We start from the raw sequence: 15,447 nt of genomic DNA, 5'->3' as shown, positions 1-15,447 counted from the left end.
TCCGTATCTAACCTGGGCTGTATCTGCCCTGGCAGTGTTTGATGGGACAGTGTAGAGGGAACCTTACTCTGTATCTAACCCATGCTGTACTTGCCCTGCGAGTGTTTGATGGGAGATTGAAAGGGGAGATTTACTCTATATCTAACCCATGCCGTACCTGCCCTGGGAGTGTTCGATGGGACAGTGTAGAGGGAGCTTTGCTCTGTATCTAACCCATGCTGTACCTGCCTTGGGATTGATTGATGGTACAGTGTAGAGGGAGCTTCACTCTGTATCTAACCGAACTGTACCTTCCCTGGGAGTGTTTGATGGGACAGTGTAGAGGGAGCTTCACTCTGTATTTAACCCGAACTGTACCTTCCCTGTGAGTGTTTGATGGGACAGTGTAGAGGGAGCTTTACTCTGTATCTAAGCTGAGCTGTATCTGCCCTGGGAGTGTTTGATGGGACAGTGCAGAGGGAGCTTTACACTATATCTTACCCGTGCTGTACTTGCCCTGTGAGTGAATGATTGGACTGTGTAGAGCGTGCTGCACTCTCTATCTATCCCGAGCTGTACCTGCCCTGGGTGTGTTTGATGGGACAGTGTAGATGGAGCTTTATTCTGTATCTAGCCCATGCTGTACCTGCCCTGGGAGGGATTGATGGGACAGTGTAGAGGGAGCTTTACTCTGCATCTAACCCGTGCTGTACCTGCCCTGGGAGTGTTTGATTGGACATTTTAGCAGGAGCTTTACTCTCTAACGAACCCATGCTGCTCATGCCCGGGGAGTGTTTTATGCGACAGATTAGAGGGAGATTTACTCTGTATCTAGCCTGTGCTATATCTGCCATGGGAGTGTTTGAAGGGACAGTGTAGAGGGAGCTTTACTCTGTTTCTAACCCGTGCTGTACCTGTCCTGGGAGTGTTTGATGGGACAGTGTAGAGGGAGCTTTACTTTGTATCTAACCCGTGCTGTACCGACCCTGGGAATGTTTGATGGGACAGTGTAGCGGGAGCCTTACCTTGCATCTTACCCGTGCTGTACCTGCCTGGCAGTGTTTGATGTGACAGTGTAGAGGGATCTTTACTCTGTATCCAACCCGTGCTGTACCTGCCCTGGAAGTGTTTGATGGGACATTTTAGAGCCAGCTTTACTCTGTATCTAACCTGTGCTGTACCTCCCCTGGGAGTGTTTGATGGGACAGTGTAGCGGGAGCTAATCCTTGTATCTTACCCGTGCTGTACCTGCCTGGCAGTGTTTGATGGGACAGTGTAGAGGGAATTTTACTCAGCTATCCCATGCTGTACATGGCCAGGGTGTATTTGATGGAACATTGTGGAGGGAGCTTTACTCTGTATTTAACCCGTGCTGTACCTGCCCTGAGAGTATTTGATGGGACAGTGTAGAGGGAGCTTTACTCTGTATCTAACCCCTGCTGTGTCTGCCCTGGGACTGTTTGGTGGGACAGTGCAGAGGGAGCTTTACTCTGTATCTAACCCATGCTGTACCTACCCTGGTAGTGATTGATGGGACAGGTTAGAGGGAATTTTACTCTGTTTCTAACCCATGCCAAACCTGCCCTGGGAGGGTTTGATGGAACAGTGTAGAGGGAGCTTTACTCAATCTATCCTGTGTTGTACCTTCCCGGGGTGTGATTTATATGCCATTGTAGAGGGAGTTTTGGTCTGTATCTAAACCGTGCTGTATCTGCCCTGGGAGTGTTTGATGTGACAGTGCACAGGACGCTTTATTCTGTATCTAACACGTGCTGTACACCTCCTGGAAGTGTTTGATGGGACAGTGAAGAGGGAGCTTTACCCTGTATCTATCCCGAGCTTTAACTGCCCTGGGAGTGTTTGATGGGACAGTTTAGCGGGAGCTTTACTCTCTAACTATCCCGTGCTGCACCTGCCCTGGGTGTGATTGATGGTACAGTTTAGAGGGAGCTTTACTCTGTATCTAAGCTTTGCTGTACCTGCCCTGGGAGTGTTTGATTGGACAGTGTAGAGTGAACATATCTCTCTATCTAACACTTGCTGTACCTGCCCTGGGAGTGTTTGATGGGATAGTGTAGAGGGAGCTTTACCCTCTAGCTAACCCGTGCTGTTCCTGCCCTGGGAGTGTTTGTTGGGACATTGTAGAGGAAGCTTTACTCTTTATCTAACCCCTGCTGTACCTGCCCTGGGAGTGTTTGATGGGACAGTGTAGAGGGAATTTTTAATCTGTATCTATCCCGTGCTGTAACTTCCCTGGGAGTGTTTGATGGGACAGTGCAGAGGGAAATTTACTCTGTATCTAACCCGTGCTGTACCTGCCCTGGGAGTGTTTGATTGGACAGTGTAGAAGAAGCTTTACTCTGTATCTAACCCATGCTGTAGCTGCCCTGGGAGTGATTGATGGTTCAGTATACAGGGAGCTTCACTCTGTATCTGTCCCGCGCTGTACCTGCCCTGGGAGTGTTTGATGGGACAGTGCAGAGGGGGCTTTACTTTGTATCTATCCCATGCAGTACCTGCCCTGGGAGTGTTTGATGGAAAAGTATAGACGGAGCTTTACTCTGTAAAGCTGTGCTGGTCCAAAGTCCAAAGGTGTGCTGGTTAGGTTGATTGGCCATGATAAAAATTGGCCCTTAGTGTTAGGGGGGATTAAATACGTGGGGTTACGGGGTTACGGTGATAGGGCTTGGGTGGGATGGCTGTCGGTGTAGGGACCGGGTGTTAGGGTTTGGATGATCAGCCATGATCTCGTTGAATGGCGGAGCAGGCTCGAAGGGCCGAATGGCCTACTCCTGCTCCTATCGTCTATGTTTCTATGTTTCTATGTATCTAACCTGTGCTGTACCTGCCCTGGGAGTGTTTGATGGGACAATGTAGAGGGAGCTTTACTGTGTATCTCACCAGTGCTGCACCTGCCCTTGGAGTATTTGATGGGACATTGTAGACGGAACTTTACTCTGTATCTAACCCGTGCTGTACCAGCACTGGGAGTGTTTGATGGGATAGTATACAGGGAGCTTTACTCTGTATCTAATCCGTGCTATACCTGCCCTGGGTTTGTTTGATCAGACAGTGAATAGGGAGCTTTATTCTGCATCTAACCCGTGCTTTACCTGCCTGGGAGTTATTGATGGGACAGTGTAGAGGGAACTTTACTCTGTGTCTAACCCATGCTATACCTGTCCTGGGAATGTTTCATTGAACAGTGTAGAGGGAGCTTTACTCTATACCAAACCCATGCTGAACCTGCCCTGGGAGTGTTTGATGGAACAGTGTGGAGGGAGCGTTACTCTGTATCTAACACGTGCTGTACCTGCCCTGGGAGTGTTTGATGGGACAGTGTAGAGTGAGCTTTACTCTGTATCTAACACGTGCTACACCTGCCTCGGAGTGTTTGATGGGACAGTGTAGAGGGAGCTTTACTCCGTATCTAACCTGGGCTGTATCTGCCCTGGCAGTGTTTGATGGGACAGTGTAGAGGGAACCTTACTCTGTATCTAACCCATGCTGTACTTGCCCTGCGAGTGTTTGATGGGAGATTGAAAGGGGAGATTTACTCTATATCTAACCCATGCCGTACCTGCCCTGGGAGTGTTCGATGGGACAGTGTAGAGGGAGCTTTGCTCTGTATCTAACCCATGCTGTACCTGCCTTGGGATTGATTGATGGTACAGTGTAGAGGGAGCTTCACTCTGTATCTAACCGAACTGTACCTTCTCTGGGAGTGTTTGATGGGACAGTGTAGAGGGAGCTTCACTCTGTATTTAACCCAAACTGTACCTTCCCTGTGAGTGTTTGATGGGACAGTGTAGAGGGAGCTTTACTCTGTATCTAAGCTGAGCTGTATCTGCCCTGGGAGTGTTTGATGGGACAGTGCAGAGGGAGCTTTACACTATATCTTACCCGTGCTGTACTTGCCCTGTGAGTGAATGATTGGACTGTGTAGAGCGTGCTGCACTCTCTATCTATCCCGAGCTGTACCTGCCCTGGGTGTGTTTGATGGGACAGTGTAGATGGAGCTTTATTCTGTATCTAGCCCATGCTGTACCTGCCCTGGGAGGGATTGATGGGACAGTGTAGAGGGAGCTTTACTCTGCATCTAACCCGTGCTGTACCTGCCCTGGGAGTGTTTGATTGGACATTTTAGCAGGAGCTTTACTCTCTAACGAACCCATGCTGCTCATGCCCGGGGAGTGTTTTATGCGACAGATTAGAGGGAGATTTACTCTGTATCTAGCCTGTGCTATATCTGCCATGGGAGTGTTTGAAGGGACAGTGTAGAGGGAGCTTTACTCTGTTTCTAACCCGTGCTGTACCTGTCCTGGGAGTGTTTGATGGGACAGTGTAGAGGGAGCTTTACTTTGTATCTAACCCGTGCTGTACCGACCCTGGGAATGTTTGATGGGACAGTGTAGCGGGAGCTTTACTTTGTATCTTACCCGTGCTGTACCTGCCTGGCAGTGTTTGATGTGACAGTGTAGAGGGATCTTTACTCTGTATCTAACCCGTGCTGTACCTGCCCTGGAAGTGTTTGATGGGACATTTTAGAGCCAGCTTTACTCTGTATCTAACCTGTGCTGTACCTCCCCTGGGAGTGTTTGATGGGACAGTGTAGCGGGAGCTAATCCTTGTATCTTACCCGTGCTGTACCTGCCTGGCAGTGTTTGATGGGACAGTGTAGAGGGAATTTTACTCAGCTATCCCATGCTGTACATGGCCAGGGTGTATTTGATGGAACATTGTGGAGGGAGCTTTACTCTTTAACTATCCTGAGCTGTTCCTGTCCTGGGAGTATTTGATGGAACAGTGCAGAGGGAGCTTTACTCTGTATCTAACCCGTGCTGTACCTGCCCTGGAAGTGTTTGATGGGACATTTTAGAGGGAGATTTACTCTGTATCTAACCCGTGCTGTACCTACCCTGGGAGTGTTTGATGGGACAGTGTAGCGGGAGCTATACCTTGTATCTTACCCGTGCTGTACCTGCCTGGCAGTGTTTGATGTGACAGTGTAGAGGGATCTTTACTCTGTATCTAACCCGTGCTGTACCTGCCCTGGAAGTGTTTGATGGGACATTTTAGAGCCAGCTTTACTCTGTATCTAACCTGTGCTGTACCTACCCTGGGAGTGTTTGATGGGACAGTGTAGCGGGAGCTAAACCTTGTATCTTACCCGTGCTGTACCTGCCTGGCAGTGTTTGATGGGACAGTGTAGAGGGAATTTTACTCAGCTATCCCATGCTGTACATGGCCAGGGTGTATTTGATGGAACATTGTGGAGGGAGCTTTACTCTTTAACTATCCTGAGCTGTTCCTGTCCTGGGAGTATTTGATGGAACAGTGTAGAGGGAGCTTTACTCTGTATCTAACCCGTGCTGTACCTGCCTGTGAGTGTTTGATGGGACAGGTTAGAGGGAATTTTGCTGTGTATCTAACTCGTGCTGTACCTGCCCTGGGAATGTTTGATGGGACATTGTAGAGGGAGCTTTACTCTGTATCTAACATGTGCTGTTCCTGCCCTGGGAGTGTTTGATGGGACAATGTAGAGGGAGCTTTACTCTCTATCTAAACCATGCTGTACCTGCCCTGGGAGTGTTTGATGGGACAGTGTAGAGTTTATTTTACTGAATCTATCCAGAGCTGTACCTGCCCTGGGAATGTTTGATGGGATAATGGGGCAGAAATTAGGATCGGGGGCTTGCCGCACGTGCAAGCCCCCGATGTGCACTTACCCAATGCGCCAGCCGTTGAGCTTCAGGGATGCCTGGAATTCCTGTTTTAAAATGATGACTCCCGGGCAGCGTCTGACGTCACGCCGCCCAGGAGTGCAGCCAGCGCGAAGCCTGGAGTGCGCAGTGCAAGTGAGACACGCCCCTTGAGGTCTCATTTTAATAGGACACGCCCCCAGAGTTTCTCACAAGCTGCAACGCATTTTTACATGCAGAGCAGCTTTTTAAATAGGTTTTTGGTATTTTTATGAAGCTTTTGGTAACTTTTATAAACTTTTACATTATTTTGAAGAACCTGAAGTAGTTTTAAACAGAATTAAATCAATTTAAAGACTTTTAAAAGCCCTGAAAGCATTTTTTTCATTCCATTTATTTAATTAGCAATGTCGGCGTCGTAGGTGTCTTCACACTGTTCCCTTTGGGGAACTGTATGAAGTGGTGGAAGGATTTCTGGCCATGATTAATGCTCCTTCCGTGACCGTAACTGTAAAGTCTGTAGGTATTATGGCGAATTAATACACAGACTACAAGAGTAACTTTAACAGGACTTTACTATTCGAAGGTCAGGGCGAATCTGCCCAATAAATCCTGACACAGCACTTATATACCGGTGTGGTCACCGTCGGTATTACAGTATACAGCAGCCAAGATAAAGTAGTGCCACACCTAAAATAGTTCTCTTAAAGGTGGACGGTTACATACAATAGTTCTCTTAAAGGTAGAACAGTTACATACACTACAATCCTCCCTTTTTAGCTTACAACATACTTATTCCCCATTAACATAACATCATAACATATATACAACTTATGCAAAACAGTTCACAGATTCAGTCTCTCTGGAGGCTTCCTGACTCTGTCCGGATAACGCCTCGGTGGTGTAGTAGTTTTCGGCGGGGTAGTAGGTTCTTCTGGCAAGGTCGATTCGGCTTGAAGGACAGTGTCAGGTTCATCTGATTCCAGTATTACCAGATCGGAGGTAGGTGCTCTGGGTATCTCTGCTTCAACATTAGCCATGTAAGGTTGTGGAGTAGGTTGGTCCTTTATGGATGACCCTATGATCTGGTCAACATGGCGCCTTATTATGCTGTCACCAATGTCCACGGTATACATCAGCGGCCCTAGCCTTTTCCCAATAGTTCCAGGCTGCCATTTCTCAGTACGGTAGTCCCGGGCCAAAACTTGTTGGCCTATCTGAAAGGATCTAGTTGGCCTTTCATTCATGCCCTGAAATTGTCGGTTCTCTACGTCCCTTCTGACGTTTGGCTTAATCAAACCCAGCCGGCATCTTAGTCTTCTATTGAAAAACATCATGGCGGGAGTTTGGTTTGTGACCGCATGTGTTGCATTCCTGTATGCCAACAAGAAGTTATCTACCTTATGTTGTAGGTTGATGTCTTCATTACCCATGGCCTTTATGGCCTTCTTGAAGGTCTGGACAAACCTTTCAGCTAATCCATTGGTGGCGGGATGGTATGGGACTGACGTGTAGTGCTTGACCCCATTCCTTTTTAAGAACTTCCTGAATTCTTCGGACACAAATTGCGGTCCATTATCAGAACAGATCTGTTCCGGCAGCCCATTCCTGGCAAATATGGTCCTTAATACTGTGATGGTTTTTTCCGTGGTGGTGGAGGACATCTTTATTACCTACGGCCACTTGGAGTGTGCATCCACCGCGATTAGAAACATTGAGTCCATAAATGGACCAGCAAAGTCGACGTGTACCCTTTGCCAAGGAGATGAGGGCCACTCCCATGGATGCAGAGGAGCTTGTGGTGGCGCGTTTTGGACCTTCTGGCATCCTAGACAGCTCTTGGTTATTTCTTCGATGTCTCCATCAATACCTGGCCACCACACAAACGCTCTTGCTAGGTTCTTCATTTTCACTCCACCCAGATGCCCCTCGTGAAGCTCCTTTAGCACCTTCTGCTGAAGTTTGGGTGGAATCACCACTCTAGATCCACACATCAAGGTTCCTCGGCACACTGACAGCTGTTCTTTTCTTTGCGAAAATGCGGGCAGCGTTGGTTCGCCATGTGCTGGCCATCCCTCCACTGTTAAATCGTAGACTCGTGAGAGAGTCGGGTCATTTCTTGTTTCATTTTCAATCATCGAATTTGTTACTGGTAGACATTCCACTATGGATGAGTGGAACATCTCTACCGGGTCCACTGTAGCCGCCTCTTCTACTGCTGGCAACGGTAGGCGCGATAATCCATCAGCATTTCCATGCTGTTTGGACCTTTTGTATTCGATGTCATATTGGTGTGCCCCAAGTAACACGGACCACCTCTGGAACCTTTGCGCTGTCATAATGGAAACGGCCTTGTTAGGGTTGAATATGGGCACCAACGGCTGGTGGTCTGTCAGTAATGTGAACTTCTTGCCCTGCAGGTAATGATTGAATTTCTTTACTCCCCACACAAGGCTGAGGGCCTCCCTATCTATCTGAGCATAATTTCGCTCAGCGGAGGTCAATGATCGGGACGCAAATACGACTGGCCTTTCCGAGCCATTTGGTAACTTGTGTGAAAGTACTGCTCCAATTCCATAAGGGGAAGCATCACAAGCTAGACGAAGAGGTAACGTTGGGTTGAAATGAGCCAACACTTCCTCAGAGGTAATCAACACCTTGCTTCTGCGAAAGGCCTTTTTACAGTCCTCGCTCCACTTCCATGGTACTTCTTTCCACAACAGAGCATTCAGCGGATGCAGCACCGTGGATAGATTTGGCAGAAACTTGTGGTAATAATTAATCAACCCCAGAAACGATCTCAACTGTGATACATTTTCTGGAGCGGGGGCCTTCACGACAGCTTCTATCTTGTCAGGTGACTTGTGCAGCCCCTCTTGGTCAATGGCATGACCGCAGTACGAGATCCGTTTCTGGAAGAACTCGCATTTCTGGCGATTAACTCGAAGGCCATATTCCTTCAACCTGGTGAGCACCAGTTTCAAATTTGTGAGGTGTTCCTCCTCGTCTTCTCCCGTAATCAGGATATCGTCCAAGTAACACTGCGTGCTTGGAATACCCTGTAAGACCTGCTCCATGGCCCTCTGCCAAATTGCTGGAGCCGAAGCTACTCCAAAAACCAGTCTATTATAACGATACAAGCCTCTGTGCGTGTTGATTGTGAGATACTGGCGCGATTCTTCCTCGACTTCCATTTGTAAGTATGCTTGTGCCAGGTCTGTCTTGGTGAAGTGTTTCCCGCCAGACAATGAAGCAAAGATATCCTCAATCCACGGGAGCGGGTATTGTACCGTGTGAAGCACCGGATTAACTGTGATCTTGAAGTCTCCGCAGATGCGGACCTTTCCCGGTCCCCCTGGCTTGTTACTTGATGAAGACTTCATGACGGGCACAATGGGCGTGGCCCACTCACTCCAGTCCACCTTAGACAGTACCCCTGAACGTTCAAGCTCTTCCAATTCTGCCTCCACAGCAGATCGTATCGCCTAAGGTACCGATCTGGCTTTGAAAAATTTTGGGCTTGCATGTTCTGCAATCTTGATTTTTGCTTTAATTCCTCTCAGTGTTCCCAGTCCTTACTGGAATACCTCTTTAGCTTCGTCCAATATTCTGGACAACTGTTCAGGTTTGACATCTTCCTTTCCGGAATCTACCGTCATTGTGTTTAGTGAATGCCAGTCTATCTTTATTTTCCTGATCCACTCCCGTCCCAGAAGTGGTGGACCTCCCTTGGGCAGCACATACATGTCCATCCCTTGGTGATCTTTGTCCTTGTATCTCACCTTGACTTCTATCTTTCCGATGGGGTATACTCTGTGCCCCGTGTATGTCTGCAATACTATCTCCGTATCCCGTAGGGGAATATGTTTGAATAACTTTTTGTAATCTTGCTTATTCATGACCGTCAACGCCGATCCGGTGTCCACTTCCATCTTCACTTGGACTTTTGCAATCTGTAGTGTGACCCAGATAGTTTGTCGGTCAGCTTCTTTACTCACATTGTGAATCCTCAGACTACCCAGTTCCTTGCTGTTGGAGTCTGAGTCCGAATTCTGTTCATCTGGACTCTTCCCAGTCACCTTATGTACCTTTCTGTACTTCTTCTGCGGTGACTTATTATTGCTGGTCTTCTTTCCTGACCGGCATACCTTAGCTATGTGACCAAGCTTGCCACATTTTCTACATTCCTGGTTTTTAAACCAGCATTGGTTCTGGTCGTGTGTTGTCTTCCCACAACGATAACATTTCGTTGTACCCGAAGTCATTTGATCCACACTGAGTACTGCTGTCTTCCGCTGCATTTCTGCCGTGCCTCTCGCTGCGGCTTCATGCGATGCTGCAATAAGGACAGCCTTATCAAGTGTAAGATCGTTCTCTTCGAGCAGTCGTTTTTGTGTTCCTTCCTTCGACATCCCGCACACGAACTTGTCTCTCAGTGCCTCTTTCAGATTTACCCCAAACTGACAGTATTTTGCTAGCCTACGCAGTTCAACCAGGTACTCCGCGTTGCTTTCCTCTTTTCGTTGCGTTCTCACGTAAAATTTTGATCGTTCCGCTAACATCAGCAGTGCGGGGTTAAAATGATCCTTCAGGACAGCAACAATATTAGTGAAAGACTGATCCGTCGGTTTAGCTCGTGATAGAAGATGCTTCAATAACCCGTATGTCTTCGCACCCATTGAGTTTAGTAAGGTTAGAGCTTTGTCATAATTTACTATCTTATTGACCTTACAATATATCTCGATGCGTTCTACATATGTGGCCCAATCTTCCACATCGGAATCGAAACCGTTGATGTTACTGCGCTTAGGCATCTTCACACTCTTCCTGAGAATAACAACGAAATATTTCTTTAACTTTTTTTTTTCAAAATGGTGGTTTCCCGCTTCTGTCATCTTCCCCGCCTACTGGCAGCTTCCCGCATTTCTTCCCCTGGCGGGAGGGGTAAGCTTTTCCCTCGGGCGACGACCGCTGGCTTTCGGGGTTCGCAGCCTGCGCGTCGGCTTCAGTGCGTTCCTTGTTCCCTTTTCTCGGCAGGGCAACCGGCGCTGGGTACAACCCGTTGACGGCGAACAGTTTCAGCCGCTGGGCTGGATCTCGCTCAGTCTCCCTCGCTCGGGCTCTGTCTCTCCCGCTCGCTCGGGCTCTGTCTCTCCCTCAGCGGCTTCCAATCGCGCCTCCCAGCCCTCTCGCAGTCCGGTGCTTTCCTCCCCGGCTGCGGCTGAGTTCTCCGCGATTTATTTATTTTTATATCTTCCCGCGCCTTATGATCCCGGTCGCAGCGCTTCGTGGCCTCGGTCGCTGCCCGGCCTTTTTCACTCCAATCGCGCCTCCCAGCCCTCTCGCAGTCCGGTGCTTTCCTCCCCGGCTGCGGCTGAGTTCACCGCGGTTTATTTATTTTTATATCTTCCCGTGCCTTACGATCCCGGTCGCAGCACCTCGTGGCCTCGGTAGCTGCCCAGCCTTTTTCGCCGGTCGCGGTCTAGCTGTCTCACGATGCCATTGCGTCTCCCAGCCCACTTGTACCGCGGCTTCCGTGCTCCACGCTGCCCCAGTCTCAGCGCCTCTGGGCCCGACTTCTGTCCGGCTCCTTTCCCCCGACTGTGCTCGAGTTCACCGCCCTTATCCTCCGTTTATTTTTTTGTATTTTCCCTTTACTCACAGTCACCGTGGCCGACTTGCTTCTCGTGCTGATCGGCTCACTCACCACCGTGGCAGAAGGGACAATCAGCGCCTGTTGCTGATGGAAGGCTTCATGTCTGAATTCTTCCTTCTTCCTTGCTCTGCAGACTCGAGTTTTCTCTCAGCGGAACGACGAGGGCGGGTGCCTCTTCTCGACGCTCGTTAACTGCTTCGGAAGTATTGTTGCCGCAGGGTAAGATCGAACTCGCCACCACTGTAAAGTCTGTAGGTATTATGGCGAATTAATACACAGACTACAAGAGTAACTTTAACAGGACTTTACTATTCGAAGGTCAGGGCGAATCTGCCCAATAAATCCTGACACAGCACTTATATACCGGTGTGGTCACCGTCGGTATTACAGTATACAGCAGCCAAGATAAAGTAGTGCCACACCTAAAATAGTTCTCTTAAAGGTGGACGGTTACATACAATAGTTCTCTTAAAGGTAGAACAGTTACATACACTACAGTAACCATCTTTGTACCAGCCATTAGGGTGGTTAGTCCTATGGCGGGAGGGTTTTATGGGCTCCTACAGCCTATACGAGGGGGGGGGGGGCCACCCACACCCACGGACGCAAATATCCCACTGGATGTCAACCCAGAATTTAGAGCCGGAGTTCCGACTCCACTTGCCGGGACTGTCTGGAGCGGGATTCGAAACCCTACGCCTTCTGGCCCAGCAGCAGGGATGCTACCGCTACACCAAAGGCCCACTCTGATTAGCAGCGTGAAATGGCTGGAATGAGCACAATTCACGGCATTAAAAGAACTCATAATTGAACTGACGATGACCTCGACAATCTCCTCAATGAGGTGGAGGCGCAGCGGCTGCTCATCATTGGTAATGAGAAGTCCAAGGCGCCGCAAAAAGGACAGATGTTAGCTTGGTCTTTCAAGTGGCAGCATAGGGCTCCAGTCACGGGGAGGGAAAAGGCGCAGGAAACGTATGGGTGTCACCTTTTGCGTGGAGTGGGCCTTTTGCGTAGCGGTAAGCATCCCCGCCGCTGGGCCAGAAGGAGTAGGGTTTCGAACCCCGCTCCAGACAGTCCCGGCAAGTGGAGTCGGAGCTCCGACTATAAATTCTGGGTGGACATCCAGCGGGATACTTGCGTCCGTGGGTGTGGGTGGCCCCCCACCCTCGGATGGGTTGTGGGAGCCCGTAAAAACCTCGTGCCATAGGACTAACCACCCTAATGGCTGGTATGAAGATGGTTATGGTCACAGAAGGAGCGTTAACGTGGCCAGAAATCCTTCTCCACTTCATACAGTTCCCGAAAGGGAACAGTGTGAGGATACGTACGACGATGACCTCTTGCGCAATGCACCTCATTGGACCCTAAGTCGCAGATGCGAGGGGGCAAATCGTGCAATTGTTAAATTTTTCATTTTATTGACATGTAAAATGTTGTGTTTGCTGTTTTCATTGAAATGTTTATTTGTGACTGAAAGGATATGTAACCTTTTCCTTTAAACAGTGCAGCCTGTAGTCAGTTTGAAAAAAGTTAGCAACTTTTATTGGAGCCAAAGTATTTTTACAACAACTTTTTGAAAATTAGAACATAGCTAGTTTCCACCTTGAATGTCTTTATTGCACTAAGAAAACAGAAAAAGTCTCTTTAAACGGTTAACACATATTTTTCTGAACTATTCATGTTTACAAATGTTTGAAAAGCAGGAAATAGCTAGTTAACATTTTAAGGTTATAAACTATCAACATCAAAACTGACCCTGAAAACTGTTTTATGATGCAATAAAAGTTCACTGCTTCACTTTAAATTGTGTCTGCTCCTTTCTTTGCCTTGCGGGGGGAGGGGGAGGTACAAGGCGCCACTAGCTCATGAAGGTGTTGGCTACTAACAGTTCCCGGGCATTTTTCTCGCTCACAGGCCTCCTCCTTACACAGACGTCGTTGCAAGGAAGAAATGGAAAGAGTTGTTAAAGTAATTTTAATGAAGTGACTGGCTAGAAAATCACCCCGGCCTATGGCAGGAGAAACGCGTTATCATCTTGGTAATACATCATACCCGCCTGATCAATTTCACAGCCCGAGATGATTTTCCAATAAGTTTCTTTCTCTGAAAGTCATAATTAAATACATACATTCATACACGTAAGTAAAGGAATATATACATACATACATATACGTAAAGGAATATATACAGACATACGTACATAATTACTTAAAAGAATATATTGCTGATGAAAAATTTCTTTCTTAAAAATGTTGGAAATGTTACATTATTCATTTTAAAACAGTCATTATCACATTTAATAAACACAGCAAATTCAATTCACACAGCCACAATTGCTCTTTCTAACTACAGTACTGAAAACCCGTTAAAAAAAAAAAAATTAAACTTTAAAACTTACCTCAGCATTTCTTAAAATAATTTTCCTCCCTTTCCCAAACAAAGATATTGCCTTTCAGAAGCTCCACGATAAAATATATCTTCCTCCGCAGCCTCTGGAGCAACTGTACTCATGCTTTTTTCATGTGTAACTTGTAAGGACTTAACCTCACTGAAAGCATGAATGAAACCGGCGAATTTTACTGCGCACGCGCACCCTGTGCAGCCGCACGCATTCTGCCTCTGAACCCCTTCGTTCAGAGGACAGGAAATGCCGGTTTTCCCCGCATGCGCTGTGCATGCTGAAAACCGGCATTTCCTCCGGCCAGACGCGTGAGTACCCCAAACGTACTCACGCGTTTGGAACAGAATTACTGGGCCCTTATAGAGGGAGCTTTACTCTCTATCTAACCCATGCTGTATCTGCCCTGCGAGTGTTTGATGGGACAGTGCAGAGGGAACGTTACTCTGTATCTAACCCGTGCAGTACCTGCCCTGGGAGTGTATGACGGGACAGTGTAGAGGGAGCTTTACTCTCTATCTAACCCATGCTGTATCTGCCCTGCGAGTGTTTCATGGGACAGTGCAGAGGGAACGTTACTCTGTATCTAACCCGTGCTGTACCTGCCTTGGGAGTGATTGATGGTACATTGTAGATGGAGATTTACTCTGTATCTAACCTGTTCTGTACCTTCCCTGGGAGTGTTTGATGGGACAGTGTAGAGGGGGCTTTACTCTGTATCTAACCCATGCTCTACCTAAACTGGGAGTGTTTGATGGAACAGTGTAGAGAAGCTTTACTCTGTATCTCACCCGTGCTGTACGTGCCCTGGTGTGTTTGATGGAGACAGTGTAGAGGGAATTCTACTCAATCTAATCTCTGCTGTACCTGCCCTGGGAGTTTTTGATGAGAAAGTGCAGAGTGTGCTTTACACTGTATCAAACCCATGCTGTACCTGCCCTGAGAGTGATTGATGGTACAGTGTGGAGGGAGCTTTACTCTGTATCTAACCCGTGCTGTACCTGCCCTGGGAGTGTTTGATGGGACATTGTAGAGGGAACTTTACTCTGTATATTTCCCATGCTACACCTGACCTGGGAGTGTTTAATGGAAAAGTGTAGAGGTGCTTTACTCAGTATCTAACCCTTGCTATACCTGCCATGGGAGTGTTTGATGGACCAGTGTAGAGGGAGCATTACTCTGTATCTAACCCGTGCTGTACCTGCCCTGGGAGTGTTTGATGATGTGGAGATGCCGGAGTTGGACTGGGGTGGACAAATGTAAGAAATCACACAAGTGTTTGATGAGACAGTGTAGAGGGAGCTTTACTCTGTCTCTAACCTGTGCTGTACCTGCCTGGGAGTGTTTGATGGGACATTTTAGAGGGGGCTTTACTCTGTATCTAACCTGTGCAATAACTGCCCTGGGAGTGTTTGATGGAACAGTGTAGAGGGATCTTTGCTCTGTATCTAACCCATGCTATCCCTGCCATGGGAGTATTTGATGGAATAGTGTAGAGGGAGCTTTACTCTGTATCTAGCCCGTGCTGTACCTGCCCTTGGGACTGTTTGATGGGACAGATTAGAGGAAGCTTTACTCTGTATCTAACCCGTGCTGTACCAGCCCTGGAAGTGTTTGATGGGACAGTGTAGAAGGAGCTTCACTGTGCATCTAACCCGTGCTGTATCTGCCCGGGGAAGGTTTGATGTGTCAGTGTAGAGGGATCTTTA

The 15,447-nt window shown here is 48.0% G+C and overlaps 2 pseudogenes across 1 annotated transcript in view; both read right to left on the bottom strand.

The window, feature by feature from the left end:
• LOC147119790 (uncharacterized) overlaps positions 1-15,447 on the bottom strand; it is a 228,895-nt pseudogene that overhangs the window by 76,632 nt on the left and 136,816 nt on the right. The gene's annotated exons all lie outside the window — the stretch shown is intronic.
• Positions 3,277-15,209, bottom strand: LOC147119794 (uncharacterized; annotated as a pseudogene).

This window comes from Somniosus microcephalus, chromosome 4 (assembly GCF_052327205.1).
Source record: "Somniosus microcephalus isolate GS21.2 chromosome 4, FLI_Smic_1.0, whole genome shotgun sequence".
In the NCBI taxonomy this organism is placed as follows: Eukaryota; Metazoa; Chordata; class Chondrichthyes; order Squaliformes; family Somniosidae; genus Somniosus; species Somniosus microcephalus.
This window is presented reverse-complemented; position numbering and strand designations above follow the sequence as displayed.